The following is a 7105-nucleotide window of genomic DNA, read 5'->3' on the forward strand; positions in this document are numbered from 1 at the left end:
CCCTTCTCCAGGGACTGGTCTCCCCTGCCAGCAAGTCCAATGGATGTGAGAGGATGTCTGGCCATCCTTGCCTCTAAAGAGCACTCTGGTCACACATCTTCCAAAGAAGATGGGTTTGTCCTTTTAGCAGTCCAATCAACCCCAGGCTTTCTTCTTCTAACAGCTTGACCTGGTCATCCATCTCAGTTTTGGGTTGAGGGTTGGGAAGTTGCCTAGTAAGGGCTCATTGGCTACCTGGTGTGTTAGTCCAGGTTGACTAGAGAAACAAATCCAGAGTCACTCATGTGTGTAAGAGAGAGCTTTATATCAAAGAGGAATTGAATGTTGAGGAAACATCCCAGCCCTGTCCATATCAAGTCCATAAGTCTGATACTAGCCCATATGTTCCAACACTAGTCCACTAATTCCTCTTCAGATTCACGTAGCCACGTGCAATGATGCCGAATGCAGGGAGACCACAGGCCTCCCTGTTGGTGAAAAGTCATGTGGATCTAGTGGCAATGGAAGCATCTCAGTGCTGGCACAGGTCTCTGCCACATGGCTCGCTCAGGTCTCAGCTTGTCAACAGGATGGTGAAGCAGAAAAAGAGAGGAGATTCCCAGAATCTTCAGAAGAAGGCCATGCCCACAGGAGGATTATCAGTCTGTGACCTGATTGACAGGCTAGACTCCACCACTTCACTCTTAGTAGCCTCTAGTTGACACAAGATTATGTAACAACTACACCTGGTATGTTAACACCTGGAATACGAAGTGCTACCCCCCCAAAACAGAATTTTTTTCAAAGCTATGTATTTAATTTTTTTTTTTTTTACAAAACAACCTTATCACCTTCAAAGAACTCTCCATTACACTTAATACATTTGTCAAATCTGCGATTCCATTCTTGGAAACATTTTTCACACTCATCTGTTTGAATGCCTGATTAGCACCTCCCTTGTTTGTTTTTTCTTCACCTCTTCTATGTTGTCAAATCACTGGCTTTTCACGTTCCTCTTCATTTGTGGAAACAAAAAGAAGTCTCACGGAGCCAGGTCGGGTGAGTAAAGTATGTGGGGAAGAGTGTCATGCTGGCACAATGAGATGGCTGCATGAACAGGTGCATTGTTGTGGTGGCAAAACCAATTCCCTATCTGCCACAAACCAGGCCTTTTTGGTCATGCAATGTTATGTAATCTTTCCAGAGCCTCTAAATGAAAAACTTGATTAACAGTCTGACCTGGTGGAATGAACTCCAAATATACTATGAATCGACATTTTTGTCTGTTCAGGAAGTTGAAAGACGTCCAGAATGAGGTTTGTCATCAATCGACATTTCCCCCTTTTTGAAATGAAAAACCCACGTGTACACGTGAGTTTTTCCCATAGCGCTGTCCTGTAAGCTGTGTTCAACATCACAACAGTTTCTGTGGCATTTTTCCTGAGCAGGACACAAAATTTCATAGCTGCACACTGTTCTCTTAAATTGGCTATCACTAAAAATGAGGTTTGAGCAAAACTGCCTTTACAAAAAAATTCACTGTGATCAGAAAGAACCTTCACAGGTGACACCACGGGGTGCACCAACTCAGAGCGGACATGGAATGAGCAAGGAAAGCCATTTATAAAACCAATCCCACGGAACTAAAAAACAAAGATGGGTTCTATTGGTCTCTATTTACACTACCTGTTTAAACATGTAAAAATGACTTGTCATAAGTGTGGTCACTGAGAACCAAAAAACCCTTAGATTAAGAAAAACACCTGAAACTAGAATTGATGTAATCTTAAGAGGAATCTCACCATCCAATTATTTCCTCTAACTTGCTGTGGTTTGTGATTTTAAGAATCCCAAGGCTCATTCTTATTGTGAAAGGAAAAAGATGCTGGAATGTTTTCCTTGAAATCTTTGGATTTGCTTCCATTCAGTAGATGAAAAGACTTTTAGTAATAGTGACCAAAGTATTTGACACTAATTCTCTTGCTGAGAACAATGAGAAAGGTAGGGCAAAATATTTTTTGAAACTGCTTGAAGGAAGTGAAATGGAGATTCTGAGGTGGACAACGGACCAGGTGGTCTGTCCAGTATTTGGACAGCAACTCCTGTCCCCCACCGCTACCCCATCTACATCCCCCCCACCCTGGTGATACATTCATTATAGAGGTTATTACCAAGATGCTGAAAACCTTAGCAGCTACTCTAACAGATATTGGGGGTTCAATGGGGATTCAGATTGTAGGAGTAAGAATAAATGGGGATCAAGCCTCATAGCACATCTCATTTTTAAATGACCCCAATCCCTGACATTTAATGAAAGCTATGTTGGAGTGGTGATAACCCAGACACCTAATCGCAACAAAAACAAAACATCTCTGAGTAAGATATGATCGTCTTGGTCCTCAATGTCTGACCCATAATGAAACATCTTCTGACACCTCAGGAAACAAGACATCACAAGTACAAACCAACCCCAAGAACCAACAATAGAAACAGGCCTACCGAGTCTCACACTGAAAGAGATGACCCATCATCACAGAGAGGATGAAATTTAGATGGAATGTTAGCAGAGAACTAACTGTTAACTGTACAATTTGGAAATTTTGAATCTGAAAAGTGTAATAACTCAAATGAAAATCCCAGTGGATGCCTCTGCAGCAGACTAGACACAAGATACAAACGGTTCCTGTTTGTTGCGCCCAGGAGATACAAATGCTGGGAAGCTCACAGTCAAGTATGCCCCTCACTGCCCTCGAGTCAATTCTGAATCATAGAGACTCTATAGGACGGGATAGAACTGCCCTACAGTTTCCCAAGACCATTACTCGTTATGAGAGTAGAAGGGCTGTCTTTCTCCCCAAGGATGCCTGGTACCTTGGAACTCACTATTTTCAACATCCCTGCAAAGAAGTAACTGAAGCTGGATACTAATCAGACAAAACACATCCACTCCTTGGGCCTAAAGCCAATTACTAATTAGTAAAATCCACCCTGCTTGGCAGGAAGTACAGAGAACAGCAGAGGCACAAGCCCTATTACTCAGGATCATTAATATATATAAAGCCTCAGCGACTTAATACAAAGGATTTCTTGTTTGTGCTACACGTCCGATATGGCTTGGGTTAAGGCTCTGCTACACACACCCATTCAGGGACCCAGGATGCTCTAGGCTCCATCATCTAGTGGTGCTTGCATCTCGACACAGGACTCGAACTCCCAGATCATCCCTGGGGGAGAGGGGGTGGAGGCTCCCTCATCACTGCTCTTCCATCCCTGGGTCAGGAAATGACACCTGTCACTCTCTCTTAGAATCCATTGGTTAATACTGGTAGTGACTACACCCAACCCAACCCAACAAAACCAACAAACGCCGAGTCCATGCTGACTCGTGGCGGCCCCATGTGTGTTGGAGTAGAACTGTGCCCCACAGGCTCTCCAAGGGCTTTTCTTGAACGGAGATGACCACACCTTTCTTCTGAGATGCCTCTGGTGGACTCAGACCCCCTACCTTTCCATGAGCAGCTCAGGGGGGTAGCTCTTTGTGCCTCCCTACCACTCCCATCACTACATGGGAAGTGGGAAGTGGGTAATGCCAGGGGTTCAGCGAGAATCTGGTCACTAGAATAGGATGTGTCTCTGCCATGCTTGGGGCTTGGAAGCAGGAGAAGTGACTCTTGGGGGTGACCATCTTTTGAACTGGAACATTTGAGCCAGATATAAGCAGCGTAAATACTGAGGGCTTCGGGCCTCTCCTGGACACAGGACTAGATCATCTTGATAGATTTCTTTAATCCCCCAGATTGCAGAACGTTTTCTTTTTCTTCACTTTGTCGTCTCCTCCCAGTGATCTATGTCTTGCCACCAGGTCCTGGTAGCCTGTGGGAGCATATTACTAATGATGTAATTTGGAGTGTAAAGTTTTATTCAAATTCCTATATATCTGTGCTCTGGGTTTTTTTTCAGAGAGATGATGATCATTTTGATAAAGGACTTGGCTTCTTTAAAATAAAATCTCAGTTTCCAACCCAATAGAAGTCTGACCCTGAAAGAGCATGTATACTGCAGATCAGCAAATATTAGTATCGCATCGCATAGCATTATGATTATGCATTACATTTAAAAGAAATATTGGGGAAAAAAACAAAAGAAATATTGGAGAGACAGAGGTAGGCAGGCTTTTCATGCTTCCAGGGCCTTCCAAAGATGACTGACAGCCCCCTGTCTTCCCTCTTCCACCCCTCCCTCCCTTCCTTCCAGAATCCTTGGGTCCAAACCCTCATGAGGTTGGAAGCCCGCACGAGAACGATGCATAGTAAGCACAGAGGCTTTCCAGGGAGAGGTTGGGGCCTCCTGAGGGTGGTGAGCTGGGCACGGTTGAGGGCAGCTATCTGGAGAGCCCGCAGAGCCCCATTCACAGTGGACCTCCAGCACTGTCCTAACCTGCTGCCTGGTCACAGACACAAATCTTGGCTTCTCCGAGTCCCTGCTTTCTCATCGATATAATGAATGACCGAGTTGCCTAGCTCCGTGGTTTTCACACTACATTTGGTGGACCCTCGGGAGGTATAGAGGGCAGCAGAGGGAAGATGACCGCAGATTTCCAGCCTACCCCCCCCCACCGCCCCCTTCCTCCACTTTGACACACACACATACACACACACACACACACACACATAAACACACGCACACACGCTTGGGTATTCCCTTCTGCTTTCAGATCTGGACAGGTCTCAATACATTATTTGGTTTGGCGGGAGTTTTCTTTGTTAGACAGAACGGATGAGGATAGCAGGGACCGGTTGGCTGAATGGATTTTTAAATCCTAAATTTCAAAAACAGCTGTCACCTTCCTTTTCTCTTGGCGTGTGTGGCCTGACATTTTACCGAAATGCTGTGTCAAGACGTGGCACACATTAACAAACAAGCAAGCCAATAACAACAAAAAACCCATGGCTGGCAAGCTGATCCCAACTCATGGCAGCCCTATGTCGGGTCTCTGACACTGTACATCTTCATGGGAGCAGACAGACTTGCCTTTCTCCCGCATTGTAGCTGGTGGGTTTGAACCACTGATTTTGCAGTTAGCAGCCCCAGCACTTAGCCCCCGTGCCACCAGAAGTTCTTTGGTGAACATTTCTAGGACCCAAGTCAGAAAAAGAAGAGGCTCCCAGAACTGAGCAGAAGAGTTCTCTCCACATGCAGGGAGACGCGGAGAGAAATCCAGCACAGGTCTGCATCAACAGAACAGATTTTCACACCCACGCCAGCAAGCACCCTTCATGGTCATTAGAGAAAGGTGCAGAAGAGAACAAATCGATTTAGCTGGAGCCTTCAATGAGCAAAGAGCATCTACTATATACCCCAGAGAAGTACAGACACCTCCGGCCTCCTAGGAGTACCCTCCCTAACACACAGGGGACATTAAACCACAGCAGAGTGTAATGGATAAGCGCCTCTTTGGAAATTAAGATGAAAAATATCAGAACTCAGCGGGTAGAGACAGCTCTGAGAACCAAATTCAATGCCTCAAGAATTCCTCTAAGGTGTTACTTCTGCTGGGGTCCAGGAAGCCACAGGAAGCACCAACAGTCCCGTGCTTACTGTTGTAATTGGTGGTGAGGGTCCCACCCTCCAGCTTGCTGTGCTGTTGACTTGGCCTCCCTGCCCTCAGGTGGCTCCTGGGGTGGGACTAAAGGACAGGGTTGCTATGGATCAGAATTGACTCGATGGCTGTGTTTGTCTTGGCTGTGGTCTTCTCCTGGGCTCATGGGATGGTCATTAAGGGCCACCTCAGGAACCACCCCAGGGCAGACTGTTGTACACACTACACACAATACATTCTGAGCCTTCCTTCTGCAATGAGCATCCTCATCACTGCCTGCTCGTAAGGGTCACACTCAGAGTACAATTAGCAAACCCAACAACAACGGCAAAACCAAACTGTGATAGTTGAGTTTTTTGTGCCAACCTGGCTCCCAAAGGAACATGTGGGTGGAGTTTATCCTGTCAATGCCTGATTGGCTCTCTGGAGACCGGCCTCCCTCTCTCTCTGCTTCACCTTCCTAAGGACAAGCCACTTGGAGCCATGCTGATGGCAGCCAGAGCCCTGGAGATGCATCCACTGCCATTGGATCTACAAGACTCTGCACCCACTGGCCTGTGATCTTCCTGCATTCCGAATCATTGTGTGTGGCTGTGTGTGTCTGAAGAAGGATTTATGGACTAGTATTAGATTTATGGACTAGTATCGGACTTTTGGACTTGACCTGGACTGGGCTGGGATGTTTGCTTGTTATATAATTGCTTGTTGGTATAAAGCTCTGTCTTACACGTATATGTATGTCACTGGAGTAGTTTCTCTAGCCTCCCTGGCGGTCTAATTATGTCAGTAATTTTGTACCCAAAGTGGTACACAGTTTTGCATAAAATTTGTTGTTTTATATTGTAGGCCTATAATTCTTAAGAAATTACCCATTTTAATCTCTCTAGTAGACATTCCAGGTATGATAAACTTTAATACACAGTTAACATTTGCCCCGAGCCACACTCAGAATTACCACCAGGGAGGCTAGTCAACCTGGTCTAACACACAAACCTACCACCATAGGGTCAATTCTGACTCATAGCGACCCTGTAGGACAGAGTAGAATGACTCCTCTGGGTTTCCAAGACTGTAACTCTTAATGGGAGCAGCCAGCCTTGTCTAGTGGGTTTGAAATGCTGATCTTGTGGTTGGCAGTTCAACTCGTAACCACACCACCACCATGGCTCCTATGTGCGTCACATCAAAAACTCACTGCCATCAAGTCAATTCCAACTCATAGGGATCCTGCAGGACAGAGAATTGCTCCTGTGAGTTTCTGACACTGTCACTCTTTACAGGAATAGACAGCCTCGTCTTTCTCCCTCGGAACAACTGCTGGTTTAGAACTGCTGACCTCGCAGCCCAGTGAGCAACCCAGTAAGCCACCTGGGCTCCTAAGGGCTTCAGAGGCTCTATTGTAGCTGAAAGGACATTTTTCTTGAAAGTAAGACCACAGGTAAAGTCTTGTTGTCTTTGGTTCTCAGCGCCTTTCTCTGCTCTGACTTGGTCTGGTTTTCTTTCTGTTTGTCCTGCTTGAGATTCTCT

This window comes from Echinops telfairi, unplaced genomic scaffold (assembly GCF_000313985.2).
Source record: "Echinops telfairi isolate 266 unplaced genomic scaffold, ASM31398v2 ScPeMD7_70;HRSCAF=299, whole genome shotgun sequence".
Taxonomy (NCBI): domain Eukaryota; kingdom Metazoa; phylum Chordata; class Mammalia; order Afrosoricida; family Tenrecidae; genus Echinops; species Echinops telfairi.